Here is a 24,587-nt window from a genome sequence, read left to right as displayed (position 1 = left end):
TGACAGACCTGACCCCACCAGTTCTGCAGCCCAGTGTTATACAGTGACAGACCTGTACCCACCAGTACTGTACCCCAGTGCTATACAAGGACAGACCTGTACACACCAGTACTGTACCCCAGTGTTATACAGTGACAGACCTGTCCCACCAGTACTGTACCCCAGTGTTATACAGGGACAGACCTGCCCCACCAGTACTGTACCCCAGTGTTATACAGTGACAGACCTGTCCCACCAGTACTGTACCCCAGTGTTATACAGGGACAGACCTGCCCCCACCAGTACTGTACCCCAGTGTTAGACAGTGACAGACCTGTCCCCACCAGTACTGTACCCCAGTGTTATACAGTGACAGACCTGTCCCACCAGTACTGTACCCCAGTGTTATACAGGGACAGACCTGCCCCCACCAGTACTGTACCCCAGTGTTATACAGTGACAGACCTGTCCCCACCAGTACTGTACCCCAGTGTTATACAGTGACAGACCTGTACCCACCAGTACTGTACCCCAGTGTTATACTGTGACAGACCTGCCCCCACCAGTACTGTACCCCAGTGTTATACAGTGACAGACCTGTCCCACCAGTACTGTACCCCAGTGTTATACAGTGACAGACCTGTACCCACCAGTACTGTACCCCAGTGTTATACAGCGACAGACCTGTACCCACCAGTACTGTACCCCAGTGTTATGCAGTGACAGACCTGTACCCACCAGTTCTGTACCCCAGTGTTATACAGTGACAGACCTGTACCCACCAGTACTGTACCCCAGTGTTATACAGTGACAGACCTGTCCCCACCAGTTCTGTACCCCAGTGTTATACAGTGACAGACCTGTACCCACCAGTACTGTACCCCAGTGTTATACAGTGGCAGACCTGTCTCCACCAGTACTGCACCCCAGTGTTATACAGTGACAGACCTGTCCCCACCAGTACTGTACCCCAGTGTTATACAGGGACAGACCTGTACACACCAGTACTGTACCCCAGTGTTATACAGTGACAGACCTGTCCCCACCAGTACTGTACCCCAGTGTTATACAGGGACAGACCTGTACACACCAGTACTGTACCCCAGTGTTATACAGTTACAGACCTGTCCCCACCAGTTCTGTACCCCAGTGTTATACAGTGACAGACCTGTACCCACCAGTACTGTACCCCAGTGTTATACAGTGACAGACCTGTTCACACCAGTACTGGACCCCGGTGTTATACAGTGACAGACCTGTACCCACCAGTACTGTCCCCAGTGTTATACAGTGACAGACCTGTCCCCACCAGTACTGTACCCCAGTGTTATATAGTGACAGACCTGTAACCACCAGTACTGTACCCCATTGTTATACAGTGACAGACCTGTACCCACCAGTACTGTACCCCAGTGTTATACAGTGACAGACCTGTACCCACCAGTACTGTACCCAGTGTTATACAGGGACAGACCTGTCCCCACCAGTACTGTACCCCAGTGTTATACAGTGACAGACCTGTACACACCAGTACTGTACCCCAGTGTTATACAGTGACAGACCTGTCCCCACCAGTACTGTACCCCAGTGTTATACAGTGACAGACCTGTACCCACCAGTACTGTACCCCAGTGTTATACAGTGACAGACCTGTCCCCACCAGTACTGTACCCCAGTGTTATACAGTGACAGACCTGTACCCACCAGTACTGTACCCCAGTGTTACACAGTGACAGACATGTACCCACCAGTACTGTACCCCAGTGTTATACAGTGACAGACCTGTACCCACCAGTACTGTACCCCAGTGTTATACAGAGACAGACCTGTACCCACCAGTACTGTACCCCAGTGTTATAGAGCGATAGACCTGTCCCCACCAGTACTGGACCCCAGTTTTATACAGTGACAGACCTGTCCCCTCCAGTACTGTACCCCAGTGTTATGCTCTGATAGACCTGGACCCACCAGTACTGTACCCCAGTATTATACAGTGACAGACCTGACCCCACCAGTACTGTACCCCAGTATTATACAGTGACAGACCTGACCCCACCAATTCTGTAGCCCAGTGTTATACAGTGACAGACCTGTACCCACCAGTACTGTACCCCAGTGTTATAAGGTGACAGACCTGTCCCCACCAGTACTGTACCCCAGTGTTATACAGTGACAGACCTGCCCCCACCGGTAACGTACCCCAGTGTTATACACTGACAGACCTGTCCCCACCAGTACTGTACCCCAGTGTTATACAGTGACAGACCTGTCCCCACCAGTACTGTACCCCAGTGTTATACAGTGACAGACCTGTCCCCACCAGTACTGTACCCCAGTGTTATACAGTGACAGACCTGTACCCACCAGTACTGTACCCCAGTGTTATTCAGTGACAGACCTGTCCCCACCAGTACTGTACCCCAGTGTTATACAGTGACAGACCTGACCCCACCAGTTCTGTACCCCAGTGTTATACAGTGACAGACCTGTACCCACCAGTACTGTACCCCAGTGTTATACAGTGACAGACTTGTCCCCACCAGTACTGTACCCCAGTGTTATACAGTGACAGACCTGTACTCACCAGTACTGTACCCCAGTGTTATAGTGACAGACCTGTCCCCACCAGTTCTGTACCCCAGTGTTATACAGTGACAGACCTGTCCCCACCAGTACTGTACCCCAGTGTTATACAGTGACAGACCTGCCCCCACCAGTAACGTACCCCAGTGTTATACAGTGACAGACCTGTCCCCACCAGTACTGTACCCCAGTGTTATACAGTGACAGACCTGTCCCACCAGTACTGTACCCCAGTGTTATACAGTGACAGACCTGTACCCACCAGTACTGTACCCCAGTGTTATACAGTGACAGACCTGTCCCCACCAGTACTGTACCCCAGTGTTATACAGTGACAGACCTGTACCCACCAGTACTGTACCCAAGTGTTATACAGTGACAGACCTGTCCCCACCAGTTCTGTACCCCAGTGTTATACAGTGACAGACCTGTACACACCAGTACTGTACCCCAGTATTATCCAGTGACAGACCTGTACCCACCAGTACTGTACCCCAGTGTTATACAGTGACAGACCTGTACCCACCAGTACTGTACCCCAGTGTTATTGAGCGATAGACCCGTCCCCACCAGTACTGTACCCCAGTGGTATACAGTGACAGACCTGTACCCACCAGTTCTGTAGCCCAGTGTAACACAGTGACAGACCTCTACCCACCAGGACTGTACCCCTGAGTTATACAGTGACAGACCTGTACCCACCAGTACTGTACCCCAGTGTTATACACTGACAGACCTGTACCCACCAGTACTGTACCCCAGTATTATACAGTGACAGACCTGACCCCACCAGTACTGTACCCCAGTATTATACAGTGACAGACCTGACCCCACCAGTTCTGTACCCCAGTGTTGTACAGTGACAGACCTGCTCCCACCAGTAACGTACCCCAGTGTTATACAGTGACAGACCTGCCTCACCAGTACTGTACCCCAGTGTTATACAGCGACAGACCTGTCCCCACCAGTGACGTACCCCAGTGTTATACAGTGACAGACCTGTACCCACCAGTACTGTACCCCAGTGTTATACAGTGACAGACCTGTCCCCACCAGTACTGTACCCCAGTGTTGTACAGTGACAGACCTGCTCCCACCAGTAACGTACCCCAGTGTTATACAGTGACAGACCTGCCCCACCAGTACTGTACCCCAGTGTTATACAGCGACAGACCTGTCCCACCAGTACTGTACCCCAGTGTTATACAGTGACAGACCTGTACCCACCAGTACTGTACCCCAGTGTTATACAGTGACAGACCTGTCCCACCAGTACTGTACCCCAGTGTTGTACAGTGACAGACCTGCCCCCACCAGTAACGTACCCCAGTGTTATACAGTGACAGACATGTACCCACCAGTACTGTACCCCAGTGTTATACAGTGACAGACCTGTACCCACCAGTACTGTACCCCAGTGTTATGCAGTGACAGACCTGACCCCACCAGTTCTGTAGCCCAGTGTTATACAGTGACAGACCTGTACCCACCAGTACTGTACCCCAGTGTTATAGAGCGATAGACCCGTCCCCACCAGTACTGGACCCCAGTTTTATACAGTGACAGACCTGTACCCACCAGTACAGTACCCCAGTGTTATACATTGACAGACCTGTACCCACCAGTACTGTACCCCAGTATTATACAGCGACAGACCTGTACCCACCAGTACTGTACCCCAGTGTTGTACAGTGACTGACCTGACCCCACCAGGTCTGTACCCCAGTGTTATACAGTGACAGACCTGTCCCCACCAGTACTGTACCCCAGTGTTGTACAGTAACAGACCTGCCCCCACCAGTAACGTACCCCAGTGTTATACAGTGACAGACCTGTCCCCACCAGTACTGTACCCAGTGTTATAGAGTGACAGACCTGTCCCACCAGTACTGTACCCCAGTGTTATACAGTGACAGACCTGTTCCCACCAGTACTGTACCCCAGTGTTATACAGTGACAGACCTGTCCCCACCAGTACTGTCCCCCAGTGTTTTCCAGTGACAGACCTGTCCCCACCAGTACTGTACCCGTGTTATACAGTGACAGACCCCTCCCCACCAGTACTGTACCCCAGTGTTATACAGCGACAGACCTGTCCCACCAGTACTGTACCCCAGTGTTATACAGTGACAGACCTGTCCCACCAGTACTGTACCCCAGTGTTATACAGCGACAGACCTGTCCCCACCAGTACTGTACCCCAGTGTTATACAGCGACAGACCTGTCCCACCAGTACTGTACCCCAGTGTTATACAGTGACAGACCTGTACCCACCGGTTCTGTACCCCAGTGTTATACAGTGACAGACCTGTACCCACCGCTACTGTACCCCAGTGTTATACAGCGACAGACCTGTCCCCTCCAGTACTGTACCCCAGTGTTATACAGTGACAGCCCTGTCCCCACCAGTACTGCACCCCAGTGTTATACAGTGACAGCCCTGTCCCCACCAGTACTGTACCCCAGTGTTATACAGTGACAGCCCTGTCCCCACCAGTACTGTACCCCAGTGTTATACAGCGACAGACCTGTCCCCACCAGTACTGTACCCCAGTGTTATACAGTGACAGACCTGTCCCACCAGTACTGTACCCCAGTGTTATACAGTGACAGACCTGTACCCACCGGTACTGTACCCCAGTGTTATACAGTGACAGACCTGTACCCACCGGTACTGTACCCCAGTGTTATACAGCGACAGACCTGTCCCCTCCAGTACTGTACCCCAGTGTTATACAGTGACAGCCCTGTCCCCACCAGTACTGCACCCCAGTGTTATACAGTGACAGCCCTGTCCCCACCAGTACTGTACCCCAGTGTTATACAGTGACAGCCCTGTCCCCGCCAGTACTGTACCCCAGTGTTATACATTGACAGCCCTGTCCCCACCAGTACTGTACCCCAGTGTTATACAGTGACAGCCCTGTCCCCGCCAGTACTGTACCCCAGTGTTATACAGCGACAGACCTGTCCCCACCAGTACTGTACCCCAGTGTTATACAGTGACAGACCTGTACCCACCAGTACTGTACCCCAGTGTTATACAGTGACAGACCTGTCCCCACCACTGTACCCCAGTGTTATACAGTGACAGACCTGTCCCAACAGTACTGTACCCCAGTGTTATACAGCGACAGACCTGTCCCACCAGTACTGTACCCCAGTGTTATACAGTGACAGACCTGTCCCCTCCTGTACTGTACCCCAGTGTTATACAGCGACAGACCTGTCCCCACCAGTACTGTACCCCAGTGTTATACAGCGACAGACCTGTCCCACCAGTACTGTACCCCAGTGTTATACACTGACAGACCTGTTCCCACCGGTACTGTACCCCAGTGTTATACAGTGACAGACCTGTACCCTCCAGTACTGTACCCCAGTGTTATACAGTGACAGCCCTGTCCCCACCAGTACTGCACCCCAGTGTTATACAGTGACAGCCCTGTCCCCACCAGTACTGTACCCCAGTGTTATACAGTGACAGCCCTGTCCCCGCCAGTACTGTACCCCAGTGTTATACATTGACAGCCCTGTCCCCACGAGTACTGTACCCCAGTGTTATACAGTGACAGCCCTGTCCCCGCCAGTACTGTACCCCAGTGTTATACAGCGACAGACCTGTCCCCACCAGTACTGTACCCCAGTGTTATACAGTGACAGACCTGTCCCCACCAGTACTGTACCCCAGTGTTATACAGTGACAGACCTGTCCCCACCAGTACTGTACCCCAGTGTTATACAGTGACAGACCTGTCCCACCAGTACTGTACCCTGTGTTATACAGTGACAGACCCTCACCCACCAGTACTGTACCCCGGTGTTATACAGTGACAGACCTGTCCCCACCAGTACTATACCCCAGTGTTATTCAGTGACAGACCCCTCCCCACCAGTACTGTACCCCAGTGTTATACAGCGACAGACCTGTTCCCACCAGTACTGTACCCCAGTGTTATACAGTGACAGACCTGTCCCCACCTGTACTGTACCCCAGTGTTATTCAGTGACAGACCCCTCCCCACCAGTACTGTCCCCCAGTGTTATACAGTGACAGACCTGCCCCCACCAGTACTGTACCCCAGTGTTATACAGCGACAGACCTGTCCCCTCCAGTACTGTACCCCAGTGTTATACAGTGACAGACCTGTACCCACCAGTACTGTACCCCAGTGTTATACAGTGACAGACCCGTCCCCACCAGTACTGTACCCCAGTGTTATACAGCGACAGACCCGTCCCCACCAGTACTGTACCCCAGTGTTATACAGCGACAGACCTGTCCCCATCAGTACTGTACCCCAGTTTTATACAGTGACAGACCTGTCCCCACCAGTACTGTACCCCAGTGTTATACAGCGACAGACCTGTCCCACCAGTACTGTACCCCAGTGTTATACAGTGACAGACCTGTTCCCACCAGTACTGTACCCCAGTGTTATACAGTGACAGACCTGTCCCCACCAGTACTGTACCCGTGTTATACAGTGACAGACCCCTCCCCACCAGTACTGTACCCCAGTGTTATACAGCGACAGACCTGTCCGACCAGTACTGTACCCCAGTGTTATACAGTGACAGACCTGTCCCCTCCTGTACTGTACCCCAGTGTTATACAGCGACAGACCTGTCCCCACCAGTACTGTACCCCAGTGTTATACAGCGACAGACCTGTCCCACCAGTACTGTACCCCAGTGTTATACAGTGACAGACCTGTACCCACCGGTACTGTACCCCAGTGTTATACAGTGACAGACCTGTACCCACCGCTACTGTACCCCAGTGTTATACAGCGACAGACCTGTCCCCTCCAGTACTGTACCCCAGTGTTATACAGTGACAGCCCTGTCCCCACCAGTACTGCACTCCAGTGTTATACAGTGACAGCCCTGTCCCCACCAGTACTGTACCCCAGTGTTATACAGTGACAGCCCTGTCCCCGCCAGTACTGTACCCCAGTGTTATACAGCGACAGACCTGTCCCCACCAGTACTGTACCCCAGTGTTATACAGTGACAGACCTGTCCCACCAGTACTGTACCCCAGTGTTATACAGTGACAGACCTGTACCCACCGGTACTGTACCCCAGTGTTATACAGTGACAGACCTGTACCCACCGGTACTGTACCCCAGTGTTATACAGCGACAGACCTGTCCCCTCCAGTACTGTACCCCAGTGTTATACAGTGACAGCCCTGTCCCCACCAGTACTGCACCCCAGTGTTATACAGTGACAGCCCTGTCCCCACCAGTACTGTACCCCAGTGTTATACAGTGACAGCCCTGTCCCCGCCAGTACTGTACCCCAGTGTTATATATTGACAGCCCTGTCCCCACCAGTACTGTACCCCAGTGTTATACAGTGACAGCCCTGTCCCCGCCAGTACTGTACCCCAGTGTTATACAGCGACAGACCTGTCCCCACCAGTACTGTACCCCAGTGTTATACAGTGACAGACCTGTACCCACCAGTACTGTACCCCAGTGTTATACAGTGACAGACCTGTCCCCACCAGTACTGTACCCCAGTGTTATACAGTGACAGACCTGTCCCACCAGTACTGTACCCCAGTGTTATACAGCGACAGACCTGTCCCACCAGTACTGTACCCCAGTGTTATACAGTGACAGACCTGTCCCCTCCTGTACTGTACCCCAGTGTTATACAGCGACAGACCTGTCCCCACCAGTACTGTACCCCAGTGTTATACAGCGACAGACCTGTCCCACCAGTACTGTACCCCAGTGTTATACAGTGACAGACCTGTTCCCACCGGTACTGTACCCCAGTGTTATACAGTGACAGACCTGTACCCACCAGTACTGTACCCCAGTGTTATACAGCGACAGACCTGTCCCCTCCAGTACTGTACCCCAGTGTTATACAGTGACAGCCCTGTCCCCACCAGTACTGCACCCCAGTGTTATACAGTGACAGCCCTGTCCCCACCAGTACTGTACCCCAGTGTTATACAGTGACAGCCCTGTCCCCGCCAGTACTGTACCCCAGTGTTATACATTGACAGCCCTGTCCCCACGAGTACTGTACCCCAGTGTTATACAGTGACAGCCCTGTCCCCGCCAGTACTGTACCCCAGTGTTATACAGCGACAGACCTGTCCCCACCAGTACTGTACCCCAGTGTTATACAGTGACAGACCTGTCCCCACCAGTACTGTACCCCAGTGTTATACAGTGACAGACCTGTCCCCACCAGTACTGTACCCCAGTGTTATACAGTGACAGACCTGTCCCACCAGTACTGTACCCTGTGTTATACAGTGACAGACCCTCACCCACCAGTACTGTACCCCGGTGTTATACAGTGACAGACCTGTCCCCACCAGTACTATACCCCAGTGTTATTCAGTGACAGACCCCTCCCCACCAGTACTGTACCCCAGTGTTATACAGCGACAGACCTGTTCCCACCAGTACTGTACCCCAGTGTTATACAGTGACAGACCTGTCCCCACCTGTACTGTACCCCAGTGTTATTCAGTGACAGAACCCTCCCCACCAGTACTGTACCCCAGTGTTATACAGCGACAGACCTGTTCCCACCAGTACTGTACCCCAGTGTTATACAGTGACAGACCTGTCCCCACCTGTACTGTACCCCAGTGTTATTCAGTGACAGACCCCTCCCCACCAGTACTGTACCCCAGTGTTATACAGCGACAGACCTGTCCCCTCCAGTACTGTACCCCAGTGTTATACAGTGACAGACCTGTACCCACCAGTACTGTACCCCAGTGTTATACAGTGACAGACCTGTCCCCACCTGTACTGTACCCCAGTGTTATTCAGTGACAGACCCCTCCCCACCAGTACTGTACCCCAGTGTTATACAGCGACAGACCTGTCCCCTCCAGTACTGTACCCCAGTGTTATACAGTGACAGACCTGTCCCCACCTGTACTGTACCCCAGTGTTATTCAGTGACAGACCCCTCCCCACCAGTACTGTACCCCAGTGTTATACAGCGACAGACCTGTCCCCTCCAGTACTGTACCCCAGTGTTATACAGTGACAGACCTGTACCCACCAGTACTGTACCCCAGTGTTATACAGTGACAGACCCGTCCCCACCAGTACTGTACCCCAGTGTTATACAGCGACAGACCCGTCCCCACCAGTACTGTACCCCAGTGTTATACAGCGACAGACCCGTCCCCACCAGTACTGTACCCCAGTGTTATACAGCGACAGACCTGTCCCCATCAGTACTGTACCCCAGTTTTATACAGTGACAGACCTGTCCCCACCAGTACTGTACCCCAGTGTTATACAGCGACAGACCTGTCCCACCAGTACTGTACCCCAGTGTTATACAGTGACAGACCTGTTCCCACCAGTACTGTACCCCAGTGTTATACAGTGACAGACCTGTCCCCACCAGTACTGTACCCGTGTTATACAGTGACAGACCCCTCCCCACCAGTACTGTACCCCAGTGTTATACAGCGACAGACCTGTCCGACCAGTACTGTACCCCAGTGTTATACAGTGACAGACCTGTCCCCTCCTGTACTGTACCCCAGTGTTATACAGCGACAGACCTGTCCCCACCAGTACTGTACCCCAGTGTTATACAGCGACAGACCTGTCCCACCAGTACTGTACCCCAGTGTTATACAGTGACAGACCTGTACCCACCGGTACTGTACCCCAGTGTTATACAGTGACAGACCTGTACCCACCGCTACTGTACCCCAGTGTTATACAGCGACAGACCTGTCCCCTCCAGTACTGTACCCCAGTGTTATACAGTGACAGCCCTGTCCCCACCAGTACTGCACTCCAGTGTTATACAGTGACAGCCCTGTCCCCACCAGTACTGTACCCCAGTGTTATACAGTGACAGCCCTGTCCCCGCCAGTACTGTACCCCAGTGTTATACAGCGACAGACCTGTCCCCACCAGTACTGTACCCCAGTGTTATACAGTGACAGACCTGTCCCACCAATACTGTACCCCAGTGTTATACAGTGACAGACCTGTACCCACCGGTACTGTACCCCAGTGTTATACAGTGACAGACCTGTACCCACCGGTACTGTACCCCAGTGTTATACAGCGACAGACCTGTCCCCTCCAGTACTGTACCCCAGTGTTATACAGTGACAGCCCTGTCCCCACCAGTACTGCACCCCAGTGTTATACAGTGACAGCCCTGTCCCCACCAGTACTGTACCCCAGTGTTATACAGTGACAGCCCTGTCCCCGCCAGTACTGTACCCCAGTGTTATACATTGACAGCCCTGTCCCCACCAGTACTGTACCCCAGTGTTATACAGTGACAGCCCTGTCCCCGCCAGTACTGTACCCCAGTGTTATACAGCGACAGACCTGTCCCCACCAGTACTGTACCCCAGTGTTATACAGTGACAGACCTGTACCCACCAGTACTGTACCCCAGTGTTATACAGTGACAGACCTGTCCCCACCAGTACTGTACCCCAGTGTTATACAGTGACAGACCTGTCCCACCAGTACTGTACCCCAGTGTTATACAGCGACAGACCTGTCCCACCAGTACTGTACCCCAGTGTTATACAGTGACAGACCTGTCCCCTCCTGTACTGTACCCCAGTGTTATACAGCGACAGACCTGTCCCCACCAGTACTGTACCCCAGTGTTATACAGCGACAGACCTGTCCCACCAGTACTGTACCCCAGTGTTATACAGTGACAGACCTGTTCCCACCGGTACTGTACCCCAGTGTTATACAGTGACAGACCTGTACCCACCAGTACTGTACCCCAGTGTTATACAGCGACAGACCTGTCCCCTCCAGTACTGTACCCCAGTGTTATACAGTGACAGCCCTGTCCCCACCAGTACTGCACCCCAGTGTTATACAGTGACAGCCCTGTCCCCACCAGTACTGTACCCCAGTGTTATACAGTGACAGCCCTGTCCCCGCCAGTACTGTACCCCAGTGTTATACATTGACAGCCCTGTCCCCACGAGTACTGTACCCCAGTGTTATACAGTGACAGCCCTGTCCCCGCCAGTACTGTACCCCAGTGTTATACAGCGACAGACCTGTCCCCACCAGTACTGTACCCCAGTGTTATACAGTGACAGACCTGTCCCCACCAGTACTGTACCCCAGTGTTATACAGCGACAGACCTGTTCCCACCAGTACTGTACCCCAGTGTTATACAGTGACAGACCTGTCCCCACCTGTACTGTACCCCAGTGTTATTCAGTGACAGACCCCTCCCCACCAGTACTGTACCCCAGTGTTATACAGCGACAGACCTGTTCCCACCAGTACTGTACCCCAGTGTTATACAGTGACAGACCTGTCCCCACCTGTACTGTACCCCAGTGTTATTCAGTGACAGACCCCTCCCCACCAGTACTGTACCCCAGTGTTATACAGCGACAGACCTGTCCCCTCCAGTACTGTACCCCAGTGTTATACAGTGACAGACCTGTCCCCACCAGTACTGTACCCCAGTGTTATTCAGTGACAGACCCCTCCCCACCAGTACTGTACCCCAGTGTTATACAGCGACAGACCTGTTCCCACCAGTACTGTACCCCAGTGTTATACAGTGACAGACCTGTCCCCACCTGTACTGTACCCCAGTGTTATTCAGTGACAGACCCCTCCCCACCAGTACTGTACCCCAGTGTTATACAGCGACAGACCTGTCCCCTCCAGTACTGTACCCCAGTGTTATACAGTGACAGACCTGTCCCCACCAGTACTGCACCCCAGTGTTATACAGTGACAGACCTGTCCCACCAGTACTGTACCCCAGTGTTATACAGTGACAGACCTGTACCCACCAGTACTGTACCCCAGTGTTATACAGTGACAGACCTGTCCCCACCTGTACTGTACCCCAGTGTTATTCAGTGACAGACCCCTCCCCACCAGTACTGTACCCCAGTGTTATACAGCGACAGACCTGTCCCCTCCAGTACTGTACCCCAGTGTTATACAGTGACAGACCTGTCCCCACCTGTACTGTACCCCAGTGTTATTCAGTGACAGACCCCTCCCCACCAGTACTGTACCCCAGTGTTATACAGCGACAGACCTGTCCCCTCCAGTACTGTACCCCAGTGTTATACAGTGACAGACCTGTACCCACCAGTACTGTACCCCAGTGTTATACAGTGACAGACCCGTCCCCACCAGTACTGTACCCCAGTGTTATACAGCGACAGACCCGTCCCCACCAGTACTGTACCCCAGTGTTATACAGCGACAGACCTGTCCCCATCAGTACTGTACCCCAGTTTTATACAGTGACAGACCTGTCCCCACCAGTACTGTACCCCAGTGTTATACAGCGACAGACCTGTCCCACCAGTACTGTACCCCAGTGTTATACAGTGACAGACCCCTCCCCACCAGTACTGTACCCCAGTGTTATACAGTGACAGACCTGTCCCCCACCAGTACTGTACCCCAGTGTTATACAGTGACAGACCTGTCCCCCACCAGTACTGTACCCCAGTGTTATACAGCGACAGACCTGTCCCACCAGTACTGTACCCCAGTGTGATACAGTGACAGACCTGTCCCCACCAGTACTGCACCCCAGTGTTGTCCAGTGATAGACCTGTCCCCACCAGGACTGTACCCCAGTGTTATACAGTGACAGACCTGTCCCCGCAAGCCACCCTGATTTGTCTCATTTTCACGGTATAATAAGAGGCCTTAAGAAAATAATTCCGGAGGCTGCTGAGAGCTTGAGCTTTGAAGAGCCAGTCCTGAACTAATTGCCAGAGACTGGCGAGAGAGACACACACGCACACAAACAGATATGTGGAGGGATCGTGAGAAACCCAGACATGGTGGGTGAGTAAAGGACCTGGCGCATCTCTCTCCGTGCGTTTGGATTCGCTGGGCCCAGTTTCCCGGAGCTGTCTCTTGCTGTAACAACATGTATCCTTTTTATAGGGGGCGGGGGGGAAGATCGCTCCTCCAATGGAAATCGCGGTGGACGCGACGTCACAATCGGTCCGTGGAACGTTGGAGACGTTGTTACTGCTGAGGTTCGATACATTGTAACAGGCCGTGGCAACAATGTCACTGACAATGGCAACAATGTAACTAACAACCAAACCACTGCTATTGACACTGGAGACAATGTAACAAACACTGGAAAGAATGTAACAACCTGAAGTCGCTCCAGAGAGACTGTCCCTCCCCTCCGCTCCCTCCTCCTCCTCCTCCTCCTCCGCTTGTTTTGAGGCTGTGACTCGCTGCGCAGTTGAGTTTCTTTTGGACAGAGAGAGAGCAAATTATTGCACGAAACAGTAACGTTGGGTGGGGGGTAATCCCAGAACAACCCCCTCCCTCTCCACCAAACAGCACCTCACCTTCACTTTGCACCCGCTCCCCCACCCCCCTCTTCAATAACCCACGCTCAAAGCAAAGCTTGGGATCGTGCCCGGGCAAGTTGCGATCGCCGACATTTGATAGCAGTTGATTGGTTGGTTGGTTGTTGTTGTGAGCAAGTCGGGCCCCCCCCCCCCCCCTTCCTGCTTCTCACACGACTCCCCCCCTCCCCCTTACCCAGCGGCTGCTCCAATGACCTTCCCTCCCGTCACAGAAGGCCGCCTTGTGGGACCTGTAGTCACCCGGGTTTGCACGGGCTGTGAAGGGGACTGGAGACGACAGTTCACACAATCCAGTGCAATGTTTGAGCCGAAAGCTCCTCCTCACATTGACAGCCGGCAAAACATCTGTCCGGGAGAGAGAGAGAGAGCCCAGGAGGAGTCCATTCGGCCCCTCGTGCCTGTGCTGGCTCTTTGAAAGATCTATCCAATTAGTCCCCGCTCTCCCCCCTCCTGCTCTTCCCCCCCCCCCTCACATCCCTGCAAATGTTCCCCCTTCCAGTATTTATCCAATTCCCCCCCCCCCCCCTTTTGAAAGTTACTATTGAATCTGCTTCCACCGCCCTTTCAGGCAGCGCGTTGCAGATCACAGCAACTCCCCGCGTTAAAATAAACATTCTCCTTCTCCCCCCCCCCCCCCCCCCACCCCCCTCTGGTTCTTTTACCGATTATCTTAAATCTGTGCCCCTCTGGTTACCGACCCTCCCCGCCACCAGAAACAGTTTCTCCCTCTCTCTCTCTCTACTCTATCCAAACCCCCCTCCTGATTCCGAACGCCTCCATTAAATCTCCCCCTTAACCTTCTCTGCTCCGAGGAAGAACAATCCCAGCTTCTCCCAGTCTCTCTTTCTCTCTCTTTCCTTCAGAGTGGTGAAGAGGGCATATGGAACACGTTCCTTTATTGGCCGAGGTATAGAATATAGCTGCAGCTGTACAGAACCTTAGTTAGGCCACACTTAGAATATTGCGTGCAATTCTGGTCGCCACACTACCAGAAGCACGCGGAGGCTTTGGAGAGGGTACAGAGGAGGTTTACCAAGGATGTTGCCTGGTCTGGAGGGCATTAGCTATGAGGAGAGGTTGGATAAACCCGGATTGTTTTCACTGGAACGACGGAGGTGGAGGGGCGACATGATAGAGGTTTACAAAGCTCTCAGCGGCATGGACAGAGTGGATAGTCAGAAGCTTTTTCCCAGGGTGGAAGAGTCAGTTACTGGGGGACAGAGGTTTAAGGTGCGAGGGGCAAAGTTTAAGGGGGATGTGCGAGGCAAGTTTTTTACACTGAGGGTGGTGAGTGCCTGGAAATTGCTGCCAGGGGAGGTGGTGGAAGCAGATACGATAGCGACGTTTAAGAGACATCTTGACAATTACATGAATAGGATGGGAATAGAGGGATATGGTCCCCGGAAATGCAGAAGGTTTTAGTTTAGGCAGGCATCAAGATCGGCGCAGGCTTGGAGGGCCGAATGGCCTGTTCCTGTGCTGTACTGTTCTTTGTTCTTTGTGCAAAAGCAGGGATGTGATGCTGGAACTGTATAAAACGCTGGTTAGGCCACATTTGGAGTATTGTGTACAGTTCTGGTCCCCACTTTACAGGAAGGACACAGTTACTCTGGAGGGAGGACAGAGGAGGTTTACGAGAATGCTGCCAGGGCTCAAAAGTTGCGGCTACGAGGAAAGATCGGATAGGCTAGGGTTGTTTTTCCTTAGAACAGAGGAGGCTGAGGGGTGACTCAATAGAGGTCTTAGAGTTATATGGCACAGAAACAGGCCCTTCGGCCCATCGTGTCTGTGCTGGCCATCAAGCACCTAACTATTCGAATCCCATTTTCCAGCACTTGGCCCGCAGCCTTGTCTGCTATGGCGTGCAAAATTATGAGGGGTCTGTATAGAGTAGACAGGAAGGACCTGTTTGCCCCTGGCGGAGAGGTCAATTACCAGGGGGCACGGATTTAAGGTGATTGGTGGAAGGATTAGAGGGGACATGAGGAAAAACTTTCTCACCCAGAGGGTGGCGGGGTGTCTGGAATTCACTGCCTGGATTGGTGGTGGTGGCAGAGACCCTCAAACTCACTTAAAAGGTACCTGGACCTGCACCTGAGGTGCTGCAACCGGCAAGGCCACGGACCAGGTGATGGGAGGTGGGATTAGATTGGGCGGCTAGTTTTTTTTCAGCCAGCGCAGACGCGATGGGCTGAATGGCCTCCTTCCGTGCCGTAGCTTTGGTGGGAGGTTGGGGACCAGGAGGGGAGAAATGGGGTGGGAAGACGCACTCATAATGGGAAAATCAAGGTGTATACTCAGCGATACTCAAAGGCTCGACATTTCTCGAGCTGTCACATGCAACAATCAGTCTCTTCCACCCCCTGCTTTCTGTTGGCTGAAAGTCTCTCGAGGTGAGAGACAAGGGGAGAGGTGTTGACATGCATTAATAGTAAGAGGTAGTGAGTGATGGTCTGGGCAGCCGCCATTCGGCCCCTCGAGCCTGCTCCCCCATTCAGTAAGATCGCCGCCGATCCTCGACCTCGATTCTACTTTCCCGCCCTGTCCCTCGATTCCCTCCGCGTCCTCAAAAATCTGTCATCGGAGTCGTAGAGTTAGACAGCACAGAAGCAGGGCCCTTCGGCCCGTCATGTCTGTGCCGACCATCAAGCACCGACCTAATCTAATCCCATTCCTGTCGATCTCCGTCTTGAATGTAACTCGACGACTGAGCAGTCCACAGCCCTCCGGGGGGTAGAGAATTCCAAAGATTCACGAACCCTCCGAGTGAAGAAATTTCTCCGTCTCAGTCCCGAAAGAACACAGAGCAGGACTGTGCCAGACTATTACTCATTCCTGGGATGTGGGCGTCACTGGCCAGGCCAGCATTTATTGCCCCGTCCCTAATTGCCCCCTTGAGAAGGTGGCGGAGAGCCGCCTTCTTGAACCGCTGCAGTCCGTGTGGGGGTAGGTGACACCCACAGTGCTGTTAGGAAGGGAGTTCCAGGATTTTGACCCAGCGACAGTGAAGGAACGGCCGATACAGTTCCAAGTCAGGATGGTGTGTGACTTGGAGGGGAACTTGCAGGTGGTGGTGTTCCCATGTATTTGCTGTCCTTGTCCTTCTAGTTGGCAGAGGTCGCGGGTTTGGGCCGCGCTGTCGAAGGAGACTTGGTGCGTCGCTGCAGTGCATCTTGTAGATGGTACACACTGCTGCCACTGTGCGTCGGTGGTGGAGGGAGTGAATGTTTGTAGATGGGGTGCCAATCGAGCGGGCTGCTTTGTCCTGGATGGTGTCGAGCTTCTTGTTGGAGCTGCACCCATCCAGGCAAGTGGAGAGTATTCCATCACACTCCTGACTTGTGCCTTGTAGATGGTGGACAGGCTTTGGGGAGTCAGGAAGTGAGTTACTCGCCTCAGGATTCCTCGCCTCTGACCTGCACCACCACCTTCTCGAGGGCAATTAGGGGGATGGGCAACAAGTGCTGGCCCGGCCAGCGACGCCCCACATCCCGTGAAAGAATATTGAAAAGGAAAGAGCCACAGCTGACTTCTGAATGGTTAACAAATTAGGGGAAGCCATCAGTCTGGATTCCTGCTCCCGGTCGCCACCTGGTGACCTTTGATGGGAACTGCCTGCACGGATGGAGATTGGAGAAAAGACAGCCTGGGTACCGGGCTCTCATCGAGTCGCAGTCACACAGCACAGAAACAGGCCCTTCGGCCCATCGTGTCTGTGCCGGCCATCAAGCACCTATCTATTCTAATCCCATTTTCCAGCACTTGGCCCGTAGCCTTGTATGCTATGATGTTTCAAGTGCTCATCTAAATACTTCTTAGATGTTGTGAGGGTTCCTGCCTCTACCACCCCCTTCAGGCAGTGTGTTCTAGATTCCAGCCACCCTCTGGGTGAAAAAAAATCTTTCCTCAAATCCCCTCTAAACCTCCTGCCCCTTTCCTTAAATCTATGCCCCCTGGTTATTGACCCCTCCGCCAAGGGAAAAAGATTCTTCCTATCTAACCTATCTCCTACCTCGTAATTTTGTATACCTCAATCAGGTCCCCCCTCAGCCTCCTCTGCTCTAAGGAAAACAACCCTCACCTATCCAGTCTCTCTTCATAGCTGAAATGCTCCAGCCCAGGCAACATCCTGGTGAATCTCCTCTGCACCCTCTCCAGTGCCAGAACTGTACACAGTACTCCAGCTGTGCCTAACTAGTGTTTAATACAGCTCCATCATAACCTCCCTGCTCTTATATTCTATGCCTCGGTTAATAAAGGCAAGTATCCCATATGCCTTCCTAACCATCTATCTACCTGTGCTGCTGCCTTCAGTGATCTATGGACAAGTACACCAAGGTCCCTCCGACCCCTCTGTACTTCCTAGAGTCCTATCATCCATTGTATATTCCCTTGCCTTGTTAGTCCTCCAAAATGCAACACCTCACGCTTCTCGTGATTAAATTCCATTTGCCACTGCTCCGCCCATCTATAGTTCCCTGTAATCTAAGGCTTCCCTCCTCACTATTTACAACACCACCAATTTTCGTGTCATCTGTGAACTTACTGATCATACCTCCTATATTCACGTCTAAATCATTAATGTACACTACAAAGATATACTCTACAAATAATATACACTTACATGAAGGAGTTCAGAGGGCCAACCAGAGCTGCTGAAACCCTCATCCGCACCTCCGTTGCCTCCAGACTCTATTCCGATGCTCCCCCCCCCCCCCCCCCCCCCCGGATGGTCTCCCTTCTCACAGAGGGTCAGAGAGATCTTGGTGTCATTGTCCATAGATCACTGAAGGCAGCAGCACAGGTAGATAAGGTGATTAGGAAGGCATATGGGATACTTGCCTTTATTAGCTGAGGCATAGAATGTCAGATCTGGGCACCACACTATAGGAAAGATCCAATTCAAGAGTGAACTATACAGTAAATGGAAAAGTCCTGGGAAAATTGATGTTCAGAGAGATTTGGGTGTTCAGGTCCATTGTTCCTGAAGGTGGCAACGCAGGTCAATAGAGTGGTCAAGAAGGCATACGGCATGCTTTCCTTCATCGGACGGGGTATTGAGTACAAGAGTTGGCAGGTCATGTTACAGTTGTATAGGACTTTGGTTCGGCCACATTTGGAATACTGCGTGCAGTTCTGGTCGCCACATTACCAAAAGGATGTGGATGCTTTGGAGAGGGTGCAGAGGAGGTTCACCAGGATGTTGCCTGGTATGGAGGGCGCTAGCTATGAAGAGAGGTTGAGTAGATTAGGGTTATTTTCATTAGAAAGACGGAGGTTGAGGGGGGACTGATTGAGGTGTACAAAATCATGAGAGGTATAGACAGGGTGGATAGCAAGAAGCTTTTTCCCAGAGTGGGGGATTCAATTACTCGGGTCACGAGTTCAAAGTGAGAGGGAAAAGTTTAGGGGGGATATGCGTGGAAAGTTCTTTGCGCAGAGGGTGGTGGGTGCCTGGAACGCGTTGCCAGCGGAGGTGGTAGACGCGGGCACGTTAGCGTCTTTTAAGATGTATCTAGACAGATACATGAATGGGCAGGAAGTAGTGAGATTACAGACCCTTAGAAAATAGGCGACATGTTTAGATAGAGGATCTGGATCGCGCAGGCTTGGAGGGCCGAAGGGCCTGTTCCTGCGCTGTAATTTTCTTTGTTCTTTGTTCTCCCCACCCTCTGGAAACTTCAGCTCGTCTGAGACTCTGCTGCACCTCACCCCACCACCCACACCCCACCCCCCCCCCCCCCCACCACCCTGGGTCCCGACTCCTGCTTAGTCCCTTTCCCCCTGTTGCTCACTGGACCTATACCTGCACCTGGTCTGGCAACGCCTTGATTTAAAACTCGCATACTCAGTTCAAATCCCCCCCCCCCTGCCTCCCCCCATCCGTCTCCTCCTCCTTGCTCCCCCCACCCACACATTTCACTATCTCTGTAACCTCCTCCAGCCCTACCGCCCTCCGCAAACTCCGCTCTCCTCGAATTCCTCCAAAACAGTCCAAAACTAGGGGGTGTGGGGGGGCCGTCCTCAATATAAGACACGGTCACTAATAATCCAATCGGGGAATTCAGGAGAAACGTCTTCACCCAGAGAGCGGTGAGAATGTGGGGACTCGCGACCCACAGGGAGTGGGTTGAGGGCGAACGGCGTAGATGCATTTAAGGATGGGGAGGGGGGAAGCTGGAGATAAACACACGAGGGAGAAGGGATAGAAGGACGTGGGCGGAGGGGGGGGGGGTGGTCGGGGGAGATGAAGTAGGGGGGGGCGTTGGGAGGAGGCTCGTGCAGAGCAGAAACGCCAGCACGGATAGGATGGGGTCGAACGGCCTGGTTTCTGCGGCGTGAAATTCTGATGTAGTTGTCGCCTTTCGTGCGGCCACGCGGGGTGGGGTGGGGGGGGGCGTTGGTGGTGAATCTCGGCAGAGAGATAGAGAGAGGAGAGACAGAGAGGGAGAGACAGAGTGCGGAGGCAGCTGTAAATCGCACCTGATGTACTTTGCGGTTTGAGAACCACTCCATGTTGGTTAGCTGGCTTCTATGATGTTTCCTCTCTGCAGCAGTGCCCCATCCCTCACTTTGATGAGCTCATATATATCTTTGACACCCGCCTCGATCCCACGTCCCAGAAACTGCTGAAAATCGTAGCTCTGTCTATCTCTCTCTCTCTCTCTCTCCCTCTCTCTCTCTCACACACGCAGCTTAACCGTCCCTCTCCCGGGGCTGCGCTGAAATGCAACTGCAGGAGTCACAGCAGCCAATTTGCGCACAGCAAGCTCCCACAAACAGTAAGCGACTGGATAATCTGTGGTTTAGTGATGTTGGTTGAGGCGTAAATATAGTCCCCAGGATACCGGGGTGTGGGGGGGGGGGGGGGGAATTACCCCCCCCCCCTTGCTTTCTTTTCCAAATTGCGGCACTCCCTCAGTATTGACCCTCGACAGTGCGGTGCTCCCTCAGCAGTGACCCTCCGACAGTGCGGTGCTCCCTCAGTACTGACCCTCCAACAGTCCGGCGCTCCCTCAGTACTGACCCTCCCACAGTGCGGCGCTCCCTCAGTACTGACCCTCCGACAGTGCGGCGCTCCCTCAGTACTGACCCTCCGACAGTGCGGCGCACCCTCAGTACTGACCCTCCCACAGTGCGGTGCTCCCTCAGCACTGACCCTCCGACAGAGAGAGAGAGAGCAGGGTGTAAGGGAGAGAGAGCAAGAACATAGAGAGACACAGCACCAGAGATAAGGAGAGATGGAAAGACACACACACATACATACACACTCAGACACACACTCGCACAACTGCTCACTCAAACACAGAGAGACAAACACACTCTCTCTCTCTCTCTCTCACTCACACACACAGACACACATCAAAAACACTCACGCACCCACATAGAGGCACAGACACACCGAGACACAGACACACACTCAGAGAGACACATACAGACACACACAGAGAAACACACACAGAGACAGACATATACAGAGATCACACACAGACACACACTCACACGCATACTGAGAGACACACACTCAGAAACACACACATGGACAAACACACTCACACACAGCGACACCCTCGCACAATCGCCCAGAGAGAGACACGCACTCTCTCACACGCACACACACACACACAGCTGAGACACCCTCTCTTTCACACAAACACACAGACACACGCACCCACATCACACACAGAGAGGCGCACACAGACAGAGACACTCTCACGCGAAAACGCCATGCACACACATCACAAACACTCATGCACCCACACAGAGGCACGTACAGCCACACACACACACACACACACATGCAGACACACGGACACACATCCACTCACGCACACAGAAGCACACGCAGACAGAGAGACACACACGCTCTCTCTCTCTCTCTCTCTCTCGGTCCCCGTCCTCTTACTTGCACTGAATTAAAAGTCAAAATCGTTAAATGAAATATATATTAAATGATCAGAGACAGCCCACATCTCCCCCCAGGAGCACAGCTGTGCTACAACAGCTAACCGACCAAAATCTCAATCAGTTTCCACGACCGACTGCATATCAGAGAAATGATCCAGCACAGGGAGGAGTCCATTCGGCCCTTCATGCCCTTGCCCGGCTCTTTGGAAAGATCTATCCGATTAGTCCCCCGCTCCTGCTCTTTCCCCCACCCTCCACCATCCCTGCAAGTTTTTCCCCCTTCCAGTATTTATCCAATTCCCCCCCCCCCCACCCTTCTGAAAGTTACTATTGATCTGCTTCCACCTCCCTTTCAGGCAGCGCATTCCAGATCACAACAACTCCCCCGCGTTAAAAATAAAATTCTCCTTCCTCTCTCTCCCCCGTCTGGTTCTTTGGCCGATTATCTTAAATCTGTGTCCCCCTGGTTACCGACCCTCCCCGACACTGGAGACAGTTTCTCCCTCTCCCTCTCTCTCTCTCTCTACTCTATCCAAACCCCCACCCCCCCCCCCCCACCCTCCTGATTCCGAACACCTCCATTAAATCTCCCCCTTAACCTTCTCTGCTCCGAGGAAGAACAATCCAGCTTCTCCCGGTCGCTCCGCATTGACTGAAGCCCCTCGTCCCCCGCCACCCCCCCCCCCCCGGGGACCGTTCTGGTCAATCTCCTCCGCACCCCCGCCACCACCACCCCCCACCCCCCCCCACCTCTCGAGGCCCCAACATCCTCCCGAAAGAGCATTGCCCGGAATTGGGACACGATACGTCAGCCGGAGAGGATGGGGGGGTGGGGGGGGGGGGGGGGGGGTGGGGAGTGGGTGGTGCGGAGGGGGTCTGGCCAGTGTCTTATAAAGGTTTCACTTAAAGGTTTTCCATTTATAAAGGCAAGGATCCCGGACAGTTTTTCAAAAGTGCACAGGCTTCTCAACTCGTCTTGACACCTTCAATTCGTGTACATGCGCCCACCCTCAGGCTGCCTCCTGTCTGCCCATTTCACCAATCTGTGTGGCCCTGAATTCTGCTAATATACTCCTTCCCCCACCCCCCCCCCCCCCCACCCCCACAAGAGCCCACAACATACACGCAGCAGTATAATGTACCCTTTCTGCCAGGACTGTACCCAGTGTTTACACAGTGACAGACCTGTCCCCACCAGTACTGTACCCCAGTGTTATACAGTGACAGACCTGTCCCCACCAGTACTGTACCCCAGTGTTATACAGTGACAGACCTGTCCCCACCAGTACTGTACCCCCATTGTTATACAGTGACAGACCTGTCCCCACCAGTACTGTACCCCAGTGTTATACAGTGACAGACCTGTCCCCACCAGTACTGTACCCCAGTGTTATACAGTGACAGACCTGTCCCCACCAGTACTGTACCCCAGTGTTATACAGTGACAGACCTGTCCCCACCAGTACTGTACCCCAGTGTTATACAGTGACAGACCTGTCCCCACCAGTACTGTACCCCAGTGTTGGACAGTGACAGACCTGTCCCCACCAGTACTGTACCCCAATGTTGTACAGTGACAGACCTGTCCCACCAGTACTGTACCCCAGTGTTATACAGTGACAGACCTGTCCCCACCAGTACTGTACCACAGTGTTATACAGTGACAGACCTGTCCCCACCAGTACTGTACCCCAGTGTTGTACAGTGACAGACCTGTCCCCACCAGTACTGTACCCCAATGTTGTACAGTGACAGACCTGTCCCCACCAGTACTGTACCCCAGTGTTATACAGTGACAGCCCTGTCCCCACCAGTACTGTACCCAAGTGTTATACAGTGACAGACCTGTCCCCACCAGTACTGTCCCCAGTGTTATACAGTGACAGACCTGTCCCCACCAGTTACTTGTACCCCAGTGTTATACAGTGACAGACCTGTCCCCCACCAGTACTGTACCCCAGTGTTATACAGTGACAGACCTGTACCCACCAGTACTGTACCCCAGTGTTGTACAGTGACAGACCTGTCCCCACCAGTACTGAACCCCAGTGTTGTACAGTGACAGACCTGTCCCCACCAGTACTGTACCCCAGTGTTGTACAGTGACAGACCTGTCCCCACCAGTACTGAACCCCAGTGTTGTACAGTGACAGACCTGTCCCCACCAGTAGTGGACCCCAGTGTTATACAGTGACAGACCAGTACTCTACCCCAGTGTTATACAGTGACAGACCTGTCCCCACCAGTTCTGTACCCCAGTGTTATACAGTGACAGACCTGTATGTAGCCCACACAAGAACACACCCTGAACACTGAGCCAGAGTCTCAAATAAATTCATTGCCTGCTGTAGAGCAATGCAAAGGTGGGTTGCAGTCCCTTGAAGGGGGCCAGCTGCAAGCAAATTGTTTTTTCCCCGCTGTTTAGTATCCAGCGGGGGACAGATGAGGCTGGAGGAAACTGCCAGCTGTTGAGCAAAGTGCAAGCCAACACACACAGCCCGCCTTCTCCCAATTAGTCATAAAGAATTTTGCCCATTTGGTCTAATTCTGCTGGTTAATGTGAGTTTTTATGCAGTATTAGCCACAGTGGAAGGATTACAGTTCCTCACACACCATCTGATCGTGGAACGTGTACTGAGTCTCTGCTGCGCTCTCTCTCTCTCTCCTCTCTCTCTCTGCCAGGCACTAAACATTAATGGGACAACAGATAACACAGCACATGCCTGCTGAACTTTAAT

The 24,587-nt window shown here is 52.9% G+C and overlaps 1 protein-coding gene across 1 annotated transcript in view; it reads right to left on the bottom strand.

The window, feature by feature from the left end:
• Positions 1 to 14,188, bottom strand: part of LOC137364042 (calcium-binding and coiled-coil domain-containing protein 1-like) — a gene marked incomplete at its 3' end in the record, with an annotated part of 29,554 nt that extends 15,366 nt beyond the window's left edge. Inside the window, exon 1 of the mRNA XM_068027507.1 lies at positions 14,117 to 14,188. The remainder of the gene's footprint in view (positions 1 to 14,116) is intronic.
• Between the last annotated feature and the right edge of the window lie 10,399 nt (positions 14,189 to 24,587).

This window comes from Heterodontus francisci, unplaced genomic scaffold (genome assembly GCF_036365525.1).
Source record: "Heterodontus francisci isolate sHetFra1 unplaced genomic scaffold, sHetFra1.hap1 HAP1_SCAFFOLD_1711, whole genome shotgun sequence".
In the NCBI taxonomy this organism is placed as follows: domain Eukaryota; kingdom Metazoa; phylum Chordata; class Chondrichthyes; order Heterodontiformes; family Heterodontidae; genus Heterodontus; species Heterodontus francisci.
The sequence above is the reverse complement of the archived record's forward strand: the minus strand, read 5'-3'. Positions and strand labels throughout refer to the sequence as shown.